This window comes from Zingiber officinale, chromosome 10A, assembly GCF_018446385.1.
Source record: "Zingiber officinale cultivar Zhangliang chromosome 10A, Zo_v1.1, whole genome shotgun sequence".
NCBI lineage: Eukaryota > Viridiplantae > Streptophyta > Magnoliopsida > Zingiberales > Zingiberaceae > Zingiber > Zingiber officinale.
Genome location: NC_056004.1, coordinates 26,246,409 through 26,270,100, shown reverse-complemented (window position 1 = coordinate 26,270,100; position 23,692 = coordinate 26,246,409).

The following is a 23,692-nucleotide window of genomic DNA, read 5'->3' as shown; positions in this document are numbered from 1 at the left end:
AGTTTATGGAGGTTCTCTACTTCAATTGATTGGAAATTCTAAAATGGTGGAATAAATTCAAGGGATGTATTGATGGAGATTAATGATGTTGAACATTGGTTGCGGTAGAATTTCATGGAGCTATTTCATTTCAGTTTGGTTTAAATTACGAATCCAGAATTTAAATGCAGAAGTTGCTGATTTTTGGAATTGGTCAGCTGTACTTCAGAGCTGAAATCTGTGAGTTGGAATGCTTAGGAAGGGATTCAAATGGATTGTCTTTCAAAGGAAGGATTGAATAAGAGTGGATAAAAAAGAAAATTCCTGAAATGCTGAAACTGAAAATTGAATACAGTTTCTGAAACTTCCAGAAACTAAACTTTAAATCTGAATTTCTACAGAAGCATAATTGTTGTTCTATCAATGTAATAGAAATGCAATTCTCAAGCGAATTGAAACTGAATTTTGAACCAAAAAAATCTGCAAAGATTGCAATCATTTACAGTTAAGTTCATTCCTGAAATTGAAGTATCAACTTGAACTATTGTATGCAAATTTCTATGGAATTCCTGCACAAAGACAACTCCTAAATCTAAGTTTCAAATAAATGTTTCTGAATTATTATATTGAAAGGGAGTTCGCGAACTCTAAGGGAGCAACCAAAACATCAAATTCCAAGACATTAAAATGTGGCAAATTCTATTGCAAACTTCTGAACAGCAAGAGTTCAAGTGGACTTGATTTTCCATTACCATGCCTGTCATGTAGGATTAGATTGCAGTGGTCGAGTTGTATGGTAATGCTGAAGCAAATGAGAATCCATCTAACAAAGCTGAGTAGCATTTTGCAAGAAAAGAACCAGTAAAGGATGAGTTCAAAGGAAGGAGTTGCTAAAGATTAACAAATGTTAAATTGCTGGAATTTTGTGCAAGATGCAGGACTAAAATTTGGAACAATGCCATACTTGATACAGAAAAAAAAATAGGAAGAGTCTGCAGAATGAAGTGTTGAAAGAAACAAAACTCGGAATTAGTGTATGAGTTAACCTGTAATGTACCAAGATGCCTTTTGTTCTGTGATGATCAGTAAGGTTCCAAGAAACAAAACTCACTGATACTTACTAATATTTACTTTTGATGTTCCAATCTTTATATGTTTCAAAATCTGTTAAACCTAGAGAACTAATACTTACTGTTTCTGCACTAGCCAAGCTGAAATTACCTTGCTGATAATGATGTTAAGAAAAGCTTTCCAATGCTAGTGTGAGTTCCTAACATTTGGAATGAATAGAACCTTTCTTTCCAATTGATCAGAATTTCTGGAAAAGGGAAAACTGTGAACTGCTGAAATGTAGTTGTTGAAATTGTGGGGATAAAAGATGTTGTTGGGATTTAGGATGTTGTTTAATCACACAAAATGAGACCACTTTCCAACCATCAGGTATCAAATATGGAAGATAAGCAAAATGCAGAACACATAGTGGAAATAGAAATGAAATGCAGAACACATAGTGGTTTATTTGATTTAAGCTGAAACCACCTCAGATTCTCAATGCTGAAATTTAGGCCTTAATTCTGAAATTTCTGATTTTGAATTCTGATTTCTGAAACTTAAAATTGCAGAAATCCCTCAAAATTTCTGGATCTGATCTATGGAATATGGAAATGCAGAAATTCTTTGATCTGAAACTTTAAAATTTTGGAAGCTATAACTTTCCAAATTCCTGCTAAAATTCCAGCAACTAGTTTGTGAGTAAATAAGTTGTTATTTACTTCAACATCTGCTTTGTGCCAAGCTTCTTTGCAAATTTTCAATTTAAAGGAAGAATCAAGCAGAGTTGGGTGATAAAATCTGTTTCTGAAACACAGTTCAAGAAACTGAAATCTGTTGCTGCTAAAGACTTGACTTGCTGATTTTTGAAATTTTGAATCCAAGTGTCAACTAAATGTTTCAATAGTGCAAGAGTGATGAATTAAGTTTCTATCTCTACTCAAATCCAGCTATGAAACCCTGACACTAGAATTTTAGTTGCAGATTACAGAACCAGAATTTATTTACAAAAATAGCATCATATCGTAGATTACAGAATTACAGAAATATTATACAGTTTTGTTGTTTTCTGAATTTGATGCTGGGAATTTGATTTTTGAAATTGGTTAGTTGGTTCAAGAGCTAAGTGATGGAATTGGCTTATTTCTGGAAATGGAATAGCAAGAATAAATAGAACAGAGAAAAAGAATAGTGCCAAGTTTTTGCTACACTTTTCTAATCCGTGAGAAACTTAAATGAATCTCTTGTTTACTCAGTGATAAGTGAATTCCAAATTTTGGAACTGAAGTTGGGAAAACCAGATTGCCAGTTTTAATTAGAGCTGAAATTTTGGGATCCAGTTCATATATATCATGATACTTATAATATAGAATAGAACAGAAAGGAAACTAAACTTGAATCCAATTTTGGAAATTTTGAGCTTGTTTTGTGGATTTCTGTGATATACATTGGGATATTAATGAACTATGTTTTATGTGAAGAGGAAGGCATGCTGAAATTGTTCTCTGAATTTTCCATCCAGCATCTATGCTGAATCACAAATCAGAAAGGAACTGAATTTTGTTTCTGTTGATTTCATTGAATCTGATTGCCTTACCTAATTCTTGCTGAATCTGTTTTATGAACTTGAGTCAGCTGTGATGTAGGATTTGAGGAACATGCATTCAAAATGAGGTTGTTAGGGCAGATCAGAAGTTGGACAAAATAAGCAACAAACTGATACTCATTGCATAAGGTGCAGAAATCAATCAATTAAATGAGGAAAAATGTGTATCAACTGAAAGTGTTGTGTGCCAATTGCAATATGTGGTGTGCTTAATTCTTTGTGCATCTTTCTGAACATGACAAAACTAAAGTAAACTTCTTATCTTCTCATTGACAGATGGTTTCCAGAATTCAGAATCTAGATTTATCAAAATCTGAACAAGTGTAGAATTTGAGATGTAATCTTTGAAATTGTTTTGTTGAGATACATTGTTGGGGGCCAGGGAATAGCTTCATATTTTTGAAATCTTTGAATTTCAAGGGAAACAGAACAGAAAAAAAATATAGATTGTTGAAATGGCTGCAACTTTGTGATGTATCATTTGTTATAGGCTGTGTGCCAAGCCCCTTATGCAGTTTCTTGATCAATGGAAAGACTTGGTAAAGTTCACGATTACTCTCTAACAAATGGTGTTTCCAATTGTCCAAGTGTTCTACATATTAGAATTTGGATCAATTCAAATTCTGAAATCTAGAACCTGGAAACTGAGTTCACAGTTTCTGGAATCAGGAAATCAGGGAATCAGTCTTAATTCTAGAATCCCATTGCAGCACCTAATGATATTTGTTGTAAGATGAAATCTTTAGAGCTTGAGTTGGTATTATTGTGAGTGTCGATTCTGGACTACAGTAGGAGTAAATCATGAGTGCTAAAACTGCAGTGATGTTTGAAAATTTGAAATTAGATTCCGGTCTGTTGGAATTGCAGTGCAAAATTCAGAATTGTGTTGTGATTTTGACATCAAAATTTTGTTTGCTCCTTTAACCATGTGACGTTGTGCTACTGCTAAGGAAGAATACATGATATTTGAATATTAGTTTTATTCTGAATTGGAATGCAGAGAACAGGAATGGATTGTAATTTCTGAGCATTGATTCTGAAATTGTTTGCTAAGATCCATTGTTGATTCAATTTCTGAAATCTATTGGATCATATCTTTATAATGTGTGACCACTAAACACTTGAACTTTGCTGCTACAAAATAAATCTGCAGAATGAAAAGGAAAATAGTGGTTAAAAGAATATCAAGCAGTTAGATAGCATGATGTGTTTCATTGCCCGAGACGGCCAATGTTTTAGGTGTGGGGGAGGGAATTCTTCTTCACAATTTGAGATTGTTTTAGCTTCCAAGTGATAGAATTAAAGTGGAAAAATAGTGAAAAGAAAAAAAAAGAAAAAAATGGCAAATCAAAAGTATCAAGTGTGGAGATAGAGTATCAAGAATCTTGGATTGCTATCAAATTGAAGGAGAGGTTAGTTTGATCTTTTGAATTGGTAACGACAAATGATATTCATCTCTTTACACATCAAAATGGTCAACTCATCAAGTATATTCCTCCAATACTCTCATCTTCTCAATTTTTCATTGAATTCTTTTATTTTGCCTATTTCATTCACTTTCATTGTTCTTTTTGATTCCATTTTAATTCTTGATGATAAAATCCTTTTGATTCATGTATGTTATGTTTATAGTGGTGGAGAATTAGGAAATAAGCAAGTTTATGGTAGTGAAATGTTGTGAGTTGCATTGAGTGATCTCCACATATACATGTTTGACTGTGAGAGATAGAATAGGTGAATACCTTGTGAGATTGCAACTTGCTTAATTTTTTCAATTGGATTGAAACTTCCATACCAACTGATTATTGTTTGGATTGTATTCATGATTGTTTGTGATCTTTAGATGATCTTAGTTAAATTTCTTTTACTATTTTCTAAGTATTGCTAGAGAATTTTTTTTGGAGATGATTTTTAGGTTTTCTGTACTTTCACGGGACGTTCAAAACTAAGTGTGGGGGATTTGATAACTATGATTTTATTGTATTATTTTGATTCATACATGCATGGTTTGATGTTATGTTCATAGATAAAACCTATATTTGCATCACATTTCATATATTGTATTTATTCTTGGACTTAATTATAAATTATCTTATTTTTGGTGTTATTTGATGCTAATATTTGATTCTTATTTTTTAAGTATCAAAGGATCTTTTATTTGGATCTATTCGAACAGAATTTGTGCTCGAATCGGAGTTTAAACGAGAAGATCAAGCTATGGAGCATTATGGACCGTTCATCAAAGATCGGAGGGATCTGAGCCATCCATTGAAGATCTGATCCATCCGACCTAAGGGAGAGTAGATCCAGACCCTAGATTAAGATCAACACCTTCAGATTGGAGTTAAAGCAACCTTTCACCGTTGATCAAGACCTGAATTGCTCCCAGCCATCCGTTCAAATCTGGATCTGATTTAAAACAGAAGCTACATTAGCTTTGTGTTTGTCGATCTCCTCCGCACCGCTTCGCATCCCGCGGCGAGCTTCTTCCGAGATTCCGACCCCGTTTCTTCTCCGATCAATCTCTCAAGCTTCGACATTAGTGAAAGAGCTTCACGGCAATTAGTTCCCGATCATCTGGAGCCATCGGCGGGCGTTCACTCCGGCGGAATTTTGCTCTCGGTAATCCCCTGTTTTTCTCAGATTCAGCGGCGTTCCTCCAATTTGTTAGTCCATCTTCCATCAACAACATCTGGCGGCGTTCCTCCGGTGTTGATGAGCTTCATCCGACGATCATCCGCAATCCACAGCTCCCATCCAGATTCTGAGATTCAGATTTCTAGATTTTCAGATTTTCGGCCAAATCTTAGGTTTAGGGTTGTTTCCAGCTTACCGGAGGCGTTCCGCCGGTATTATTTTGCAAACCTGGAACCGAGGCACAGCTGAGACTCTCCACTGATGACCGGAGTTGGGCGTTCTCGTCTCTGACCTCTTGTGTGACAGCAAGAGTGTGAAGTTTGTTAAATTGATTGTGAGATTGGAACAGTTTACCATTTAGTTTCTTTTGCTACTGTTTTAGAAGCTAGAATAGATTTCGTTTACGTTTGTTATTTTGTTATCAAGTAATTTCACATTTCTTTGCCTTGTTGAAGTTTAATTTGTGTTTAATTTGTGCTTGGTTAATTGTTAAGTTGGCTAGTTTTAAGTTAGGGTTTAAATTTTGTTTTAGATTAGATTTAAATGTGACTTGTTATTTCATTCCCTATTTTATTCAATGCTTTAGACTAGATTTTATTTGAATCTCGTTATTTCATTCTTAGTTAATTGTGTTGATGATGAAATTCATTACGTAGTGTGACGATGCATATGGGTTAATCGTTGACACCTAGGTAGGTTTCATTTATGCATTAGATTGCCTTTTTAATTACTGTGTTTTTCATTTGTGAGATTTAGATTCAAAGCTTAAACCCCCCATTTATATATTAAAACCCCAAAAATAGGAATAACTTATAATCCTAGATTATATCCTACCGTTAATTCCTCGAGAGATTCGATCCTGAGCTCGTTATTACAACATCATGGTGTAGTTAAGGGGTTCATGGATATAAATTGTTAATTTGATTTACGGGTGTGACAGACTGCGCGCATCGCCTACCCGGTCCAACAAAAAGTTCAGAAAAGAGACCACTAGTGGATGAGCATCTCCCATGATTGGGCCTTGGATGGACTAACCCTGAGGGATTATGAACCAAGTAAATCTCGCATGTTCTATCTTATTATTTTATTTAAATATTCTATTACATACTAACTCTGATAAAACAAACACGCAATGAAATGAAAAGAAAGCAATGAATCAAGATTTACCCCCCCCCCCCCCCCCTCCTCTCTCGATTGTACCAATCCTACATTTATTATGTTATATATAATCATGTTCTTTGTTCATATTTTCCTATTGAGACTATATACTTTGATATCTATATTCTATGTTAATCATGCATTATCATGTCCATTACCTGCTGAGTCACCCGAACTCACCACTCTATGTATGTTTTACTTCCTTAGGTAGCAAATAGATGACACGTGGAGTCACCTGGAGATCCTATCTTCCAGTCCCATGTTGCATCAAGTGTTTTCTTCTATTATTGCTTTTACTTGCATCATTGGTTTTCGGACTTGTTCATGTAATAAATATCTTGTGTGTGGATTTTGGACTTGCAGTGTCCTTTTATTGGGTTATATATGTACGTATTATGATAAGTCGTACTGGTATGCAGTCGAGACAGTTTATCTTATGTGGTTGTTTCACTAGCCATGTATTCTGTATATTTTTATTATCTTTCGCTGTATTTGTACCAGCCGTGTAGGCTGTGCATTTTTATTATCTTCCGCTATGTTTGTAACAGTCGTGTGAGCTGTAGTTATTATATTTATATAGCTTTGTAGTAATGTATCCAGGTTTCATATGTTGTCATAAGGGAGGAGATGTTCTCTGATTGTCGGGCAGAGACTCCTTCGAGGCGTGACACATCAAAAACATAGGGCATAACTTAACTAGATTGATTACATCAAAACTATTCCAGGGTACGTACAATCTCTCCCTTTTTAATATGTATCTACTCGAGTTAAGGTTAGGGAAAAAAATAAATGATAAAAACAATCATAACATAATTGATTTAAAACATTTTAAATATTGCATTTAAGTACAAGAAAGAAAATTGGAAATTTCAAACATTAAATGTTTTCAAGAAATTTTTTTTTCAAACTCCCTCTTAACTTAACTTCTATAACTTCTCCCCCTTTGATTACATCAAAAAAAAAATAAAGGAAAATAAGATATAAAAATTCTAAAAAAAATTCTAGGGGTTGTATATAGATTATCCAAGGTTGTGTCTTTTATCAAAATTATTATGTAAATAAAATAATTTTTAAGAATTAAATCTCATTTTTACCAAAATTAATTTAAAAATTATTTTTAAGTTTGGAAAAATCTTCAAAAATTTTTGTCAATGGCAAACGGAACTATGCAAAAAAAAAAAAAAAAGATAAAACTATTTTTATTATAACAAAATAAATATTTTTTTATAGAAATATGTATTTTTGAAATTAAACGCTTAAAAATAGATTTTGAAATTTAAAAACTTTACTAATTTTTCTCAATATGGAAAATATAATGTTTATCTATAAAAAAAAAATCAAGTTTTTCAAAATTCAATCTCTGACATATTTTTATTTTAAAATTTTAATTTTGTTAAATAATTTATTTTTTTTTAAAATTCTCTGGGCAACTACCATGTTTATTTATCATAGAAAAATATTAAATAAAAAATTGAACATAAAAGCTTACTAAGAATTAATTTTGTCCATGCATTTCATAATTTAAGTAAATTAATACATCATTTCATTGAACTATGTAGGTAAAGTATCGAAATTATCAAATTATGTATCCATTTCACATTTTACCCCTAATGATTGATAAAAAAAAATCAATCTAATCAATATTCTATTTAAAAATAGTTGACTAATTTTTTTACTAGTCAAATCGATTTCTCTCTATTTTGAAATTTCAAAATTTTGAGCAAATCAGTCGATTGATTTTAAAAATCAGTCGACTGATTTGTTTTTTTTTTTATCAAAATTGATTTTGGACAAAATTGGTTGATGGACCAAACGATCTTGGATTGATATGAAATAAGTTCATATGTGTTCAATTAGTTCTCCTAATTATAGTCATACCCTAAAATATCAATTTGACCAAATATATTAAGAGCAATGATCTTTTGAATAAAAATTAAATTGTTAAAATACATTCATGTTCAAAAAATCACTACTTTTAATATATTGGGTCAAATTGATATTTTAGAGCATGAATATAATCAACATAACTAACAACACATAAGAGCTAGTTTTATATCAATCCGAGGTTATTTGGTCCGTAAGTAAGTTTTGGGCAAAATCGACTGATGGACTAAATATCCTCGGATTGACATGAAACAAGCTCCTATGTATTCATCTAGTTCTCATGATTATATATATGACCTCAAATATCAATTTGACCCAATATATTAAGAGCAAAAATTTTTGAATACAAATTAAATTTTTTGAAGATATTAGTTTTAAAAAATTACTATTGTTAATGTATTAGGTCAAATTAATATTTGAGGTCATGAATATAATTAGAAAAATTAGATGAACACATAGGAGCTAGTTTCATATCAATATGTGGTCGTTTAGTCCATTAGTTGATTTTGGGTAAAATTGGTTGACGAACCAAACATTCTCGAATTGGCATAAAACTAGTTCCTTAGTATTCGTCTAGTTCTCCTGATTATATTCATGTCCTCAAATGTCAATTTGACTCAATATATTGAGAGCGATGATTTTTTTTAACATGAATATATTTGAAAAATATAATTCATATTTTAAAAATCACTGCTCTCAATATATTAGGTCAAATTGATATTTGAGAACATGAATATAATTAGAAGAACTAGAAGAACACATAAGAACTTGTTTCATGTCAATCAGAGGATGTTTGGTCCATCAACCGATTTTACCCAAAATAGGTTGATGGATCAAACGACCTCAGATTGACATGAAACTAGCTCTTTTGTGTTTATCTAATTCTCCTAATTATATATATGCTCTCAAATACCAATTTGATCTAATATATTAAGAACAATGATTTTTTGAACATGAATGTGTTTGAAAATTTTAATTTATGTTCAAAAAATCACTACTCTTAATATATTGAGTCAAATTGACGTTTGAGGGTATAAATATAATTAGGAGAATTGGACGAATATATAAGAACTAGTTTTATGTCAATTCGAGGATGTTTGATCCATCAGCTAATTTTATCCAAGACTAGCTGATGGACTAAACGACATCGGATTGAAATGAAACTAGCTCTTATGTGTTCAATTAGTTCTCTTAATTATATCTATACCCTCAAATATTAATTTGACTCAATATATTAATAGTAGTGAGTTTTTGAATATGAATGTGTTTGAAAATTTAATTTGTGTTCAAAAAATCACTTTTCTCAATATATTGGATCAAATTGATATTTGAGGGCATAGTATAATAAGAAGAATTAACCAAACACAAAAAAACTAATTTCATATCAATATGAGGTCATTTGGTTTATCAATTAATTTTATCCAAAATTAATTTTGATTAAAAGAACTAATCAGTCGATTGATTTACTCAAAATTTTGACACAAAAAAAATCGATTTGACTAGTAAAAAAATCAGTTAACTAATTTTTAAATAGAAAATTGATTCGACTAATTTTTTTATTAATCGATTGATTATGGATAAATTAATATCTAGTATGTATATAAATTATAACAACAACAACAACTAAGCCTTTTCCTACTACGTGGAGTCGGCTGTATGAATCCTTTTACGCCATTGAGCTCTATCTTCTATTATATCATCATCTATATTTAAATAAATTTTATCTTGTTTTATTGTTGCTAACCAAGTCTTTTTTGGTCTTCCTCTTTCTCGTTTGATATGCATGTTTATCATAGTTTCACATCGCCTAACTGGAGCATTTGTTGGTCGTTTAAGTACATGTCCGTACCATCTTAAACGTGTCTCTCGGAGTTTTTCCTCAATAGATGCAACTCCAACTTTCTCTCTAATACTCTCATTTCTTATTTTGTCCATCTTCGTATGTCCACACATCCACCTTAACATCCTCATCTCTGCAACTCTCATCTTCTGCTCATGTGCTCGAGTCATAGCCCAACATTCAGCTCGATATAACATAGCAGGTCTAACTGCGATTTTATAGAACTTACCTTTAAGTTTAAGAGGTACTTTACGGTCACATAAAACACTCGACGCTCCCCTCTATTTCACCCATCCTGCTTGTATTCTATGTAAGACATCTCTCTCAATCCCTCTATCATTTTGCAAAAATGATCCTAAATATTTAAATCTTTCGGTTGCAGGCAACTCGTCCTCTCCTATCTTAACAATTGTCTCATTACTTCTAATATTGCTAAACTTAAATTACATATATTATTATGGAAAAATAATTTTAGATGAAAATAACTTCCATTTTCAAATCTTGATACAAAGTTCAAAAACTTTTGAAATAGTTCAAAGTTTAACTCATCTTTGTATCTGTTGGTGCAACCTTAGGTCAAGGTTGACTTGGTTGACCTGACTCGAGTTGGTAAAGGGTGACCTGACTCGAGTTGTATTTTGATGTTTGACAATGTTTGACGAGAGTAGAAAAGTTGTATTCTGATGTGTTGACAAGAATACAAACTTGGGAGATTGTTGGTGCAACCATAGGTCAAGGTTGATCTGGTTGACCTGAAAAGTCCAAGCAGGGAGCTTGGCACTGGAAAAGTCCAAGTATGGAGACTTGGCACTGGAAAAGTCCAAGCAGGGAGCTTGGCACGCGAAAAGTCCAAGTATGGAGACTTGGCACGGGAAAAGTCCAAGTATGGAGACTTGGCACTGGAAAAGTCCAAGCAGGGAGCCCGGCAAGGAAAGTCCTAACTGGGATGTTAGGCAATGGAAAAGTCCGGGTGAGTGAAGCCAGGCAGTGGGAAAGTCCTAACTGGGATGTTGGGCGGTTGGAAAGTCTGGTGAGTGAAGCCGGTGGTGAGAAAGTCCTAAGCGGGATGTTAGGCGGTTGGAAAGTCCCGTGAGTGAAGCCAGGCAGTGAAAGTCCTAACTGGGATGTTAGGCGGTGTGGAAATCTTGGTGAGTGAAGCGGTGAAAGTCACGGTGAGTGAAGCCAGCGAGGAAAATCCAGATGGATCAGGGATGATCGGACATCTGGTGTAGAGAAAAGTCCAAGTGGGTCAAAGGGATTGACCGGACACTTGGTGGAGAGTCTTAGCAGGTCAAGGGACTGACCGGATGCTAAGCATGATGTACCAACAGGTCAAGGTTGACCGGATGTTGGTTTGGGAGACTTGGGACTTGGTTTGGGCAAAAACCAAGCTCTGGATCGGTCTGCAGATCGATCCAGCGATACGTTTGTGTATCTGATCGATCTGGTGACCGATCAGATAACAAACAGAAGGGTTCTGTAAGACATCTGACCGGTCTGGAGACCGATCAGAAGAGTTGAGCAGAGACACAGCCACCTCTCGTACAGAGAGGTGGGATCGGTCCGGGGACCGATCAGACTGGGGCCTGATCGGTCCCCATGACCGATCAGCAGGAAGCCTGATCGGTCCACGGGACCGATCAGGGTACGCACAGAGAGTTGGGCAACTCTCTGTGCTCTATTCTGATCGGTCTGGGGACCGATCAGCATAGAGCCTGATCGGTCCCCACGACCGATCAGACCAGCCCCAGACCGATCAGGGTGATGCCTGATCGGTCCACACACTAGCCGTTGCGACACAACGGCTAGATTCTGTGTCTTCTTCGCAGGTGCAGGTATAAGACCTCTACAGGAGACGAAGAAGATAACAACTCTCTTCCTCACGACACTGCGATTTGAGCTTTGCTGAGCTCCTCTTTGCTGAAGCTTCGCGTGAGCTTCGTGCTGGTTTTCTAGCTGCTGGCATCCGTGAAGCTGCTGCTTTATCAACGGACTCCAGACGAGAAGGCAAGCTTGTTTGTTTTACATTCATATTGTTCTTGCTCTTCTTTGTATCTCCTGTATTGCTTTTGCAAAAGATTGTGGCGAGGTTTCTCCACCCATAAGGAGTTCTTGTTAGCCGGTTTTCCGGGGACTCATCCACCGACGGATTGATAGGCTTCGTTCACCTTACGGACACGCTGAGGAGTAGGAGTTCATCTCCGAACCTCGTTATATGGTTTGTCTTTCTTCTCTTGTTTTCTTTCTACGTTGTATTTCCGCTGCACTAACCTAATCGTAGGAAGAAACGCGAAAGATTGGGGTCGGCTATTCACACCCCCCCCCTCTCTAGCCGTACGAAGGATCCTAACAAGTGGTATCAGAGCGAGGTCGCTCTTCATCGGATCAACACCCGTGGGAGCAAAGCTAGAGAATGGATCTCTATGGAGAAGACATCACCATTCCACCCTTCTACGAATGCGGTGACTTCGCGTATTAGAAGGTAAGGATGAAGTACTTTCTTATGACTAACATAATGAATTGGTTTTGTGTACAAGAAGGTTTTATTCCTCCGGTGGATAAGGAAGGAAAACCACTTGAGAAGAAAGAGTGGACAAGAGAACAGATTCACAAATCCGAAATCAATGAAGAGGTAACGAGAATAATTGAATTTTCATTGCCTTCTAACATCTTGTGTAAGATAGGTTACAACAATGCCAAGGAATTATGGGATAACTTGGCCAAGTTCCATGAGGGAAGCTCAAATTCAAGCCATGAAGAGGAGCTAAGTGAGCCAAGTAGCTCACATCATGGAGGAGAGGAATTAGAAGTTGAGGGTTACTCAACATCTAAGGACGAAGAGGAGGAGAGTTCTTCTTCAAGTTCGGAGCAAGAAGAAGAAGCTTCTACCTCCGAAAGGGATGAAGAAGAGAGCTCGCATCCACCCTCAACCCTAGGTAACTCAAGCAATTTAAGTTCAATTAAATTACACATTATGTGCTTTGAGTGTAGGGAACATGGACATTACAAGAGTAAGTGTCCGAAGAGGGTAAGAAAGACTCCACCGGCACCAAAGGTCAAGGAAGCCGGAGTCCCAACACGCAAGGGCAAGGAGCACGTGGTGTGCTTCCAATGCAAGCGAAGGGGACATTATCGGAGCCAATGTCCGAGAGGGAGGCAATCTCACAAGGACAAGAGATCGAGCACATGTATAGGGGGAGCTAGGGCAAACCCTAAGGTAATCTCTAAGGCACATTCTTGCAATTCTAGTAGGATGCATGCTAGTAGCCTTATTGCTATTGTCAAGAATGATAAGCATGTTAATTATAGAAATCGATACACATGCTTAGGTGCCAAACATGTGAGCCTAGATAAGGATAACACTAGGAAAGCCAACCCTAGAATTAACTCATCTAAGGCTAAGGAAAATCTAGGTAGAAATCCCAAGAAGACTAGACACATGCCTAGGAATATCTCAAGAGAAAATGACAAATTAACACTTGAGGTATTAGAGAGGGAAAATCAAGTCTTGAGGTCAAGACTTGATAATTTAGAAAAGGCTCTTAAAAACATGGAGAAGTCATCTCTAGGGTTTAAGAGTCAAAAACCCAAGTCCAAGGACAAGAAAGGTTTGGGTCACAAACCTAAGTCCCAAGTGGTCAAGCCCACTTATCATAGTGTTCCATTCGATTATGGAACAAAACCTAGGGCTAGGAAGACCACCACCAAGGTCACAAGGGGAGTCACCCCTAGAGTTGATCTTGATGAGTCCAAAATGACCAAGGCCTCAAAGCCTAAGAGGGTCATTAGGAGGGTTGCTAGGGAAGTCATCCCTAGTGAATATTTAGTGAACCCAATGAGCTCACATAGATATTGGGTTCCTAGGAGCATCTTCTCTACCCCATAAATGGGTTAGAGAGTGTCAACTCCAATAAGAAGGGTAGTTAACCCAACTTTGAGGAATTGACACTCAAGGAGCATTTTCAAGGTTTTGTGAACCTTTGAAAATGAAATGGAATTATCATTTACTCCTTGGAAGAGTAAAATGTGCCATTATGGAAAAGAATGATTTTAATTGGCACAATTTGGGAAAATCTAGAGAACTCTCGAGGAAAAATGAAACATGCCAAGTTTTGAGGATAAATTTGATCTTTAAGTGGCATGAATTAATCTAGAATTCAAGAAGTGTCAAAATTAGGATTTTGGTATTTTAGGGCAATCAAGGGTTAAATTCTAGGTTAGCAAAGTGGTTAAGGATACTTAGATAGGTAATCTAGGTATATTTATTTATGCTAAATCTTGCCATAATTGTTTGCCCTCACATGTCATGACATCATGTTTAGTTTTATTATCATTTGAAATGTCATGATAATGCTTAGGCTAGTTTATATGTCATGCTTTATTTAAGTTTTCAAACTTTATGCCATGACATCATGACATTGGCACATGTTATTATGTATGACATCATTATATGTCATGTCATCATCTTATGCATTAATGATCAATGAAATTGATTTAAGGATGAAAAACACATTTTGATATTGAGATCAAATTTGTGTTTAGAAAATGCATGAGAACTTAGCCTAAGTTGACCTTAATCCATATCTCACATCAAATTGACTTGTATGTGGTTTGATACACCTTAGATGTGTGTGAGATATTAGGATCATGAGTTAGGATCAAGGTGCATAGTCCTTGTACCTAGATGACCCTAATTCAAGAAATTGAGGATCATAGGGAAAGCTTGTGTACAAGTCATGTACATCTAGCCCTAAGATTATGGTCCCAAATTCAAATGGTTTTAAAAGTATTTTAAAATTGATTTGAAAAACCTTGATGAAGTTTTCCTAGTGATAACATTCATCATTGAACATTGTGATACAAAGTTGAGTTAAACTTGAACTATTTCAAAGTTTTTAAACTTTGTATCAAGATTGAAAAATAGAAGTTATTTTCATAGAAAACTATTTTTCCATGATAGTATATGTTATGAGGAATGTATCCTCAAAATTTCATAATTTTTCGAATTTTCTGGAATTTTCTAGGAGTTTCTGAATTTCGGGAAGGAAATTTGAAATCGCCTATCGAGTGGATCGGTGCGGGGACCGATCCAGTAAATCTGATCGGTGCGTGGACCGATCCGGTGGCATGGATCGGTGCGGACCGATCGATGAATCGAGCGTGGATCGGTGCGGGGCCGTCGGTGCGTGCCGATTCGATTTTCAGTTGATGCGAAATTTCAATGGAAGTTGGGTTTTGTGGTTTCTAAAGTTTTGAAACTCTCCAAGACATTGTTGGTGCAATGGTCAAGGGGGAGTTTTACCTAATTGTCAAGGGGGAGTTGACTTTTAGGGGGAGTTTTTACTCCAAAATACTTTTGAGGATTAGTGATATGGGATTATCACTAAGTTGATTGTTGAGTTTAGTATCAAGGGGGAAATTAAGAGTTTCAATGAAAGGTATGAGACTTTCATTAGGAAGAAACTCTTGACCTTGATACCCTCCTTTTTCTTTTTGATGTGTGTCAAAAAGGGGAGAGCGTTCATTGGAGAATTATTGGAGAACCCAAGTTAGGTTATCGGGTTAACCTAAGCTAGGGGAAGAATGTCAAGGAATGTTCAAGGAAGAACATTGGAATTCTTTTTGATGTGTGTCAAAAAGGGGGAGAATTATTGGAGAACCCAAGTTAGGTTATCGGGTTAACCTAAGGGGAGAATGTTCAAGGAAAGAACATTGGACATTGGAAGATGGTTGGAAAACCTAAGTTAGGTTATCGGGTTAACCTAACTTGATTTTGGATTTTGTCAAACATCAAAAAGGGGGAGATTGTTGGTGCAACCTTAGGTCAAGGTTGACTTGGTTGACCTGACTCGAGTTGGTAAAGGGTGACCTGACTCGAGTTGTATTTTGATGTTTGACAATGTTTGACGAGAGTAGAAAAGTTGTATTCTGATGTGTTGACAAGAATACAAACTTGGGAGATTGTTGGTGCAACCATAGGTCAAGGTTGATCTGGTTGACCTGAAAAGTCCAAGCAGGGAGCTTGGCACTGGAAAAGTCCAAGTATGGAGACTTGGCACTGGAAAAGTCCAAGCAGGGAGCTTGGCACGCGAAAAGTCCAAGTATGGAGACTTGGCACGGGAAAAGTCCAAGTATGGAGACTTGGCACTGGAAAAGTCCAAGCAGGGAGCCTGGCACGAGGGAAAGTCCTAACTGGGATGTTAGGCAATGGAAAAGTCCTGGTGAGTGAAGCCAGGCAGTGGGAAAGTCCTAACTGGGATGTTAGGCAGTTGGAAAGTCCTGGTGAGTGAAGCCAGGCAGTGAGAAAGTCCTAACTGGGATGTTAGGCAGTTGGAAAGTCCTGGTGAGTGAAGCCAGGCAGTGAGAAAGTCCTAACTGGGATGTTAGGCGGTAGGGAAATCTGGTGAGTGAAGCCGGTGAAAGTCCCGTGAGTGAAGCCGAGCGAGGAAAATCCGGATGGATCGGGATGATCGGACATCGGTGTAGAAAAAGTCCAAGTGGGTCAAAGGTTGACCGGACACTTGGTGGAGAGTCATAGCAGGTCAAGGGTGGCCGGATGCTAAGCATGATGTACCAACAGGTCAAGGTTGACCGGATGTTGGTTTGGGAGACTGGGACTTGGTTTGGGCAAAACCAAGCTCCGGATCGATCTGCAGATCGATCCGGTGATACGTTTGTATATCCGATCGATCCGGTGACCGATCGGATAACAAATAGAAGGGTTACAGAAGACATCGGCGATGCAGACCGATCGGAAGAGTTGACGAGAGACGCCCACCTCGTCTGGAGAGGTGGGATCGATCGAGGACCGATCGGTGAGGCTGATTGGTCCCATGACCGTCGGCGAGGCTGATCGGTCCAGGGACGATCAGCGGCTATTGATCGTCTCCTGATCTGTCGATCGATGCGGGGACCGATCAGCATAAACTGATCGGTCCCCACGACCGATCGAGACCCGACCGTCGGTGATGCGATCGGTCCACCTGCCGTTGCGACAGGCGGCTAGATTCTATGTCATGTCTTCTTGGCAGTGCGGATATAAGACCTCTGAGGAGCGAAGAGAACAACACTCTTCCTCACGACACTGCGATTTGAGCTTTGCTGAGCTCCTCTTTGCTGAAGCTTCGCGTGAGCTTCGTGCTGGTTTTCTAGCTGCTGGCATCCGTGAAGCTGCTGCTTTATCAACGGACTCCAGACGAGAAGGCAAGCTTGTTTGTTTTACATTCATATTGTTCTTGCTCTTCTTTGTATCTCCTGTATTGCTTTTGCAAAAGATTGTGGCGAGGTTTCTCCACCCATAAGGAGTTCTTGTTAGCCGGTTTTCCGGGGACTCATCCACCGACAGATTGATAGGCTTCGTCCACCTTACGGACACGCCGAGGAGTAGGAGTTCATCTCCGAACCTCGTTATATGGTTTGTCTTTCTTCTCTTGTTTTCTTTCTACGTTGTATTTCCGCTGCACTAACCTAATCGTAGGAAGAAACGCGAAAGATTGGGGTCGGCTATTCACACCCCCCCTCTCTAGCCGTACGAAGGATCCTAACAGTATCATCTTGCTCAATGATGAATGCTATCACTAGAAAAGCTTCATCAAGGTTTTTCAAATCAATTTTAAAGTGATTTAAAACCCTTTAATTTAGGACCATAATCTTAGGACTATATGTACATGACTTATACACAAGTTTTCCCTATGATCCTCTAATCTCTTGAATTAGGCTCATCTAGGTACAAGAACTATGTACCTTGATCCTAACTCATGATCCTAATATCTCACACACATCTAAAGTGTATCAAACACATCCAAGTCAATTTTGATGGAGATATGGGTTTAGGTTATCTTAGGCTAAGTTCTCATGCATTTTCTAAACACCAATTTGATCTCAATATCAAATTGTGTTTTTATCCTTAAATCAATTTCATTGATTATTAATGCAAGAGATGATGACATGGCATAAAATGATGTCATAAATAGAAGCATGTTCCAATTTCATGATGTCATGGCATAAAGTATAAAACTTAAAATAAGCATGACATATAATTAGCCTAAGCATGATCATGACATTTCGAATGATAATAAGTTAAACATGATGTCATGGCATGGCATATGGCAAACAACCATGGTAAGTTAGCACAAATAAAATACCTAGATTACCTATCTAAGTATCCTTAACACCTTAGCTAACTTAAAATCTAAACCTAGATTGCTCAAAGTACTTCAAGAAAATGCCCAAACCTAAGTTGGCATTCCTATTTTTCTTGATTAATTTATGCCACTTAACATTAAGTATATCCTCAAATATTGGCATATTTCATATTTCCTCAAGAATAGCACCTTTTTAATTAAGGCCTAAATTGTCTTAAATTCCTAAGAGAGTACCAAGACCCCAACTTGGTATTTCTCTAGGTTTTCCTAACTTGTGCCAATAAAGATTAAAGTCGATATAATTTTTTTTCAAATATGGCACAATTTACTCTTCAAGGAGTAAATGATAAATCCATTTCATTTTCAAAGGTTCACAAAACCTTGAAAATATTCCTTGAGTGTCAATTTCCTCACAGTTGGGTTAACTACCCTTCTAATCGGAGTTGACACTTTCTAACCCATCTATGGGGTAGAGAAGATGCTCCTAGGAACCCAATACCTATTAGAGCTCATTGGGTTCACTAAATATTCACTAGGGATAACTTCCCTAGCAACCCTCCTAATGACCCTCTTAGGCTTTAAAGCCTTGGCCATTTGGGACTCATCAAGATCAATTCTAGGGGTGACTCCCCTTGTGAGCTTGGTGTTGGTCTTCCTAGCCCTAGGTTCTGTTCCATAATCTAATGGAACATTATGATAGGTGTGCTTGACCATTTGAGACTTAGGTTTGTGACCCAAACCTTTCTTGTTCTTGGGCTTTGAAATTTGACCCTTAGACCCTAGAGTTGACTTCTCTAAATTCTTTAGGGCCTTTTCTAGAGTGTCAAGTCTTGACCTCAAGACTTGATTTTCTTTCTCTAAAACCTCAAATTTTAATTTATCATTCTTTCTTGAGGTGTTCCTAGGCATATGTCTAGTTGTCTTGGGGTTTCTACTTAGGTTCTCCTTAGCCTTAGATGAGTTAATCCTAGGGTTGACATTTCTAGTATTATCCTTGTCTAAGCTAACATGTTTAGCACCTAAGCACACATATGGTTTTCTATTGTTAACATGCTCATCATTATTTGCAATAGCAATAAAACTACTAGCATGTTTCTTATTTGAATTGCAATAGTGTGCCTTAAAAGGTACCTTAGGGTTTGCCTTAGCTCCCCCTATCAATGTGCATCCCTTGTCCTTGTGAGGTTGCCTCCCCCTTGGACATTGACTCCGATAATGTCCCCTTCGCTTGCATTGGAAGCATACCACGTGCCCCTTGCCTTTGCGTGTCAGGACTCCGGCTCCCTTGACCTTTGGTGCCGGTGGAGTCTTCCTAACCCTCCTTGGACACTTACTCTTGTAGTGCCCAAATTCCCTACACTCAAAGCATATTATATGTAACTTATTTGAAATTACGATGCTTGAGTTACCTAGGGTTGAGGATGGATGAAGGCTCTCTTCCTCATCCCTTCCGGAGGTAGATGCTTCTTCTTGCTCCGATCTTGAAGAAGAGACCTCCTCCTCTTCTTCCTTAGACGTTGAGTGACTCTCAACTTCTAATTCGCTCCCTCCATGATGTGAGCTACTTGACTCACTTGACTCCTCTTCATGGCTTGAAGTGGAGCTCTCCTCATGAAACTTGGCCAAGTTATTCCACAACTCCTTGGCATTGTTGTAACCACCTATTCTACACAAAATGTCATTAGGTAAAGAAAATTCAATGATTTTCGTTACCTCATCATTGATGGTTGATTGGTGGATTTGCTCCTTGGTCCACTCCTTCTTCTCTAGGGTTTCTCCTTTCTTGTCCATCGGAGACTTGAAACCTAATTGAACACAACTCCAATTTTCAAGGTTAGTCATAAGAAAATACCTCATTCTTACCTTCCAATACGCGAAGTCGCAGCACTCGTAGAATGGTGGAAACGTGATGTCTTCTCCGAGTCGATCCATTCTCTAGCTTGTGCTCCCCCGGGTGTTAATCCGACGAAGAGCAACCTTGCTCTGATACCACTTGTTAGGACCGATGGTCGCGGCTAGAGAGGGGGGTGTGAATAGCCGACCCCAAATCGTTCGTTTCTTCCTACGAATTAGGTTAGCGCAGCGGAAATAAACAATAGAAACGAAAATGAGAAAGACAAACCTCAAACAAACTGATGTAACGAGGTTCGGAGATGATGCTCCTACTCCTCGGCGTGTCCGTAAGGTGGACGAAGCCTATCAATCCGTCGGTGGATGAAACCCCGGAGAACCGGTTAATGAAAACTCCTTCTGGGTGGAGAAACCTCACCAAAAATCCTTTGCAACAGCAATAAGGAGTACAACAAAATAGAACAAGAAGAACAAGACTAACAGAAATGTGAACAACACTTGCTTGCCTTCTCGTCGAAGTTTGTTGATGAAGCAGCAGCTTCACGGCTCCTAGAATCGCTAGAAAACCAGCACGAAAGCTCACCCGAAGCTTCAGCACAATGAGAGCTCAGCAAAGCTCTAGAGAAACAGTAGCAGCAACCAGGAACAAAGAGGAAGAAGAAGGCACTGTAGAAACCCTTGAACTCCTTTTATAACTGCGAAGAAGACACGGTGAAACTAGCCGTTGCTACTGCGGCTAGGACTGGACCGATCAGGCTTCGGCTGATCGGTCCGCAACTCTGGACCGATCGGGCATGCTCACGGACCGATCGAGGCATGCTCTGATCGGTCGGCTCATCTGATCGGTCACGGGACCGATCCTTCCTTTTCTCGAGCTTTTGCCTTCGATCGTTGTTTCACGGTGGTGCGGGCCGATCAGATAACCTCGATGAGCTCTTTGTTTAATTCTTGATTGGTCACGGACGATCGGATACCAGCGTATCGGATCGATCCAGCGATCGATCCAGCTTGGTTTGCCCAAATCAAGTCCCAAGCCTTCCAAACCAATATCGGTCAACCTTGACCTATTGGTATCTCATGCTTAGGATCCGGTCACTCCCTTGACTGCTAGACTTCCCTACCAAGTGTCCGGTCAATCCCTTTGACCCACTTGTACTTTTCTCTTCGTGTCAGTATCCGGTCACTCCCTTGACCTACTTGACCTTCTCAACACCAGATGTCCGATCACCTTGATCCATCTGGATTTTCCCTCGCGGCTTCACTCACGGGACTTTCACCTAGCTTCACTCACTAGGGTTTTCACCGCTTCCTGGATTCAACTGCTTGGCTTCACTCACGGGACTTTCCCACTGCCCGGCTTCACTCACGGGACTTTCACCTAGCTTCACTCACTAGGGTTTCTCAAGCCTAGCTTCACTCACGGGACTTTCCCTGCCTGGCTTCACTCAGGACTTTCCGTCTGCCTGGCTTCACTCACCAGGACTTTCCGTCTGCTGGCTTCACTCACGGGACTTTCCACATCCGGTCAGGAGGCAGGCTAAGGCCCTCTCGACCTCGGTCAGGAGAGCAGTGAGCCCTCTCCGGCTTCCATGTGCTTCCATACTTGGACTTCTCCGTGCCAAGTCTCCATACTTGGACTTTTCCCATGCCAAGCTCCCTGCTTGGACTTTTCCGAGTCAGGTTAACTCACCTCGGGTCAACCAGGTCAACCTTGACCACGGGTTGCACCCACAATCTCCCAAGCTTGTATCCTTGTCAAACATCAAGATACAACCATTGTCAAACACAACTCGTCAAACATCAAAACACAACTCGAGTCAAGTCAACTCGAGTCTGGTCAACCAGGTCAACCTTGACCTAAGGTTGCACCAACATCTTTCCCCTTCTTTTGTATCCAATTTTTGATATAACCGTTCAAAAGTTTCATTTTTTTGCTTCACTCACTACTTTCTTAGCTTCTTTCTTGGCTATTGTATATATATATTTTTTTTTGGTTTTCCTCGTTCTTACAAATATATAATTCCTTATAAGCTATTCGTTTTTCCTTCACTTTCTCTTGTACTTTATCATTCCACCATCAAGATTCTTTACTTAGTGGTGCATATCCCTTTGACTCACCGAGTACACTCTTAGCTACTATTTTCAACTTTGATATCATCTTATCCCATGTTGTATTAGAGTCATCGTATATTTCACCTAATGCTTGTACTTCTACCTTCTCCTTAAATATATGTTGCTTCCCATCCTTTAACTTCCACCACTTAATTCTAGGAATTGTATATATTTTCTTTTTATTGATACTATGTTTGAGACGTATATCCAACACTACTACCCTATGTTGGGTAGTTAAGCTTTCTCGAGGGATGACTTTGCAATCTTTACAAATCTTTCTATCCTTCTTCCTAACCATAAGAAAGTCAATTTGCGATTTATTATTCTCACTTTTGAATGTGACTAAGTGTTCTTCTCTTTTCTTAAAAAAACGTATTAGCTAATATAAGGTCATATGCTATCGTAAAATCTAATATAGTTTTTCCATCCTCAATCCTCGTTCCAAACCCATAACTCCCATGTACTCTCTCATATTCCTCATTTTTCACTCCGACATGCCTATTTAGATCACCTCCTATTAAAATCATTTCATTTGGTGGAATATTTTGTAATATTTCATCTAAGTCCTCCCAAAATCTTGATTTGGTAGCTTCATCTAATCCTACTTGTGGCACATATACGTTAATTATGTTCATAGTTTCTTTCGCCACTATTATCTTAAGGGCTATAATTCTATCCTTTTTTCTAACTACTCCTACAACTTTATCCTTTAACAAACTATCTATAATAATGCCCACTCCATTTCTTACTTTACTCTTTCAGTGATTCATAACTTAAACCCCGAGTTCTCTATCATCTTTGCCTTCTCACCTGTCCATTTTGTCTCTTGTACACACAAAATACTAATTTTTCTCCTAACGCGAACTCTTGCATATTTATTACTACACCTGAGTTCTGGAGATGTAGCTGTCCTTGTCGAGACGTTACAGTCGGACCCTGTAACGCGTTCCTTCCGGGGAACAACCTAGCATTAACACAATAGTTTAATGAATTCATTCATTAAATATTTGCCATAGTTTGACGCTGGCTGACAACCTAACGCAACTCTCTTTCTTTATCCGAGCTTGGGACCGGTCATGACCGGGCTAGAATCCAAAATAAATTATTGACTACTTAGACTAATTATATATTTTCGTGAAATATTATTATTTGTGCTTATGATCCGTCAAATATTAATTTAGTCTTTTAAAATTTTTAAAATTTTAAATTAAAAATATATTTGAATTTCTTTTTTTTTTAATATTTATATTTTTTATTTAATATAGTATTTTTTAACTTTAAGTTTTTAGAAAGTACGTGTAATTTTTCTTTACATTTATATATGTTGTCCACATCAGATATCTTATTAAAAGATTTTATCTTAAATTTTAGATAAGGTAACTTCTCTAAATTTATGGAATGTCCATTCCCTAAACATTATAAAGGAGAGAG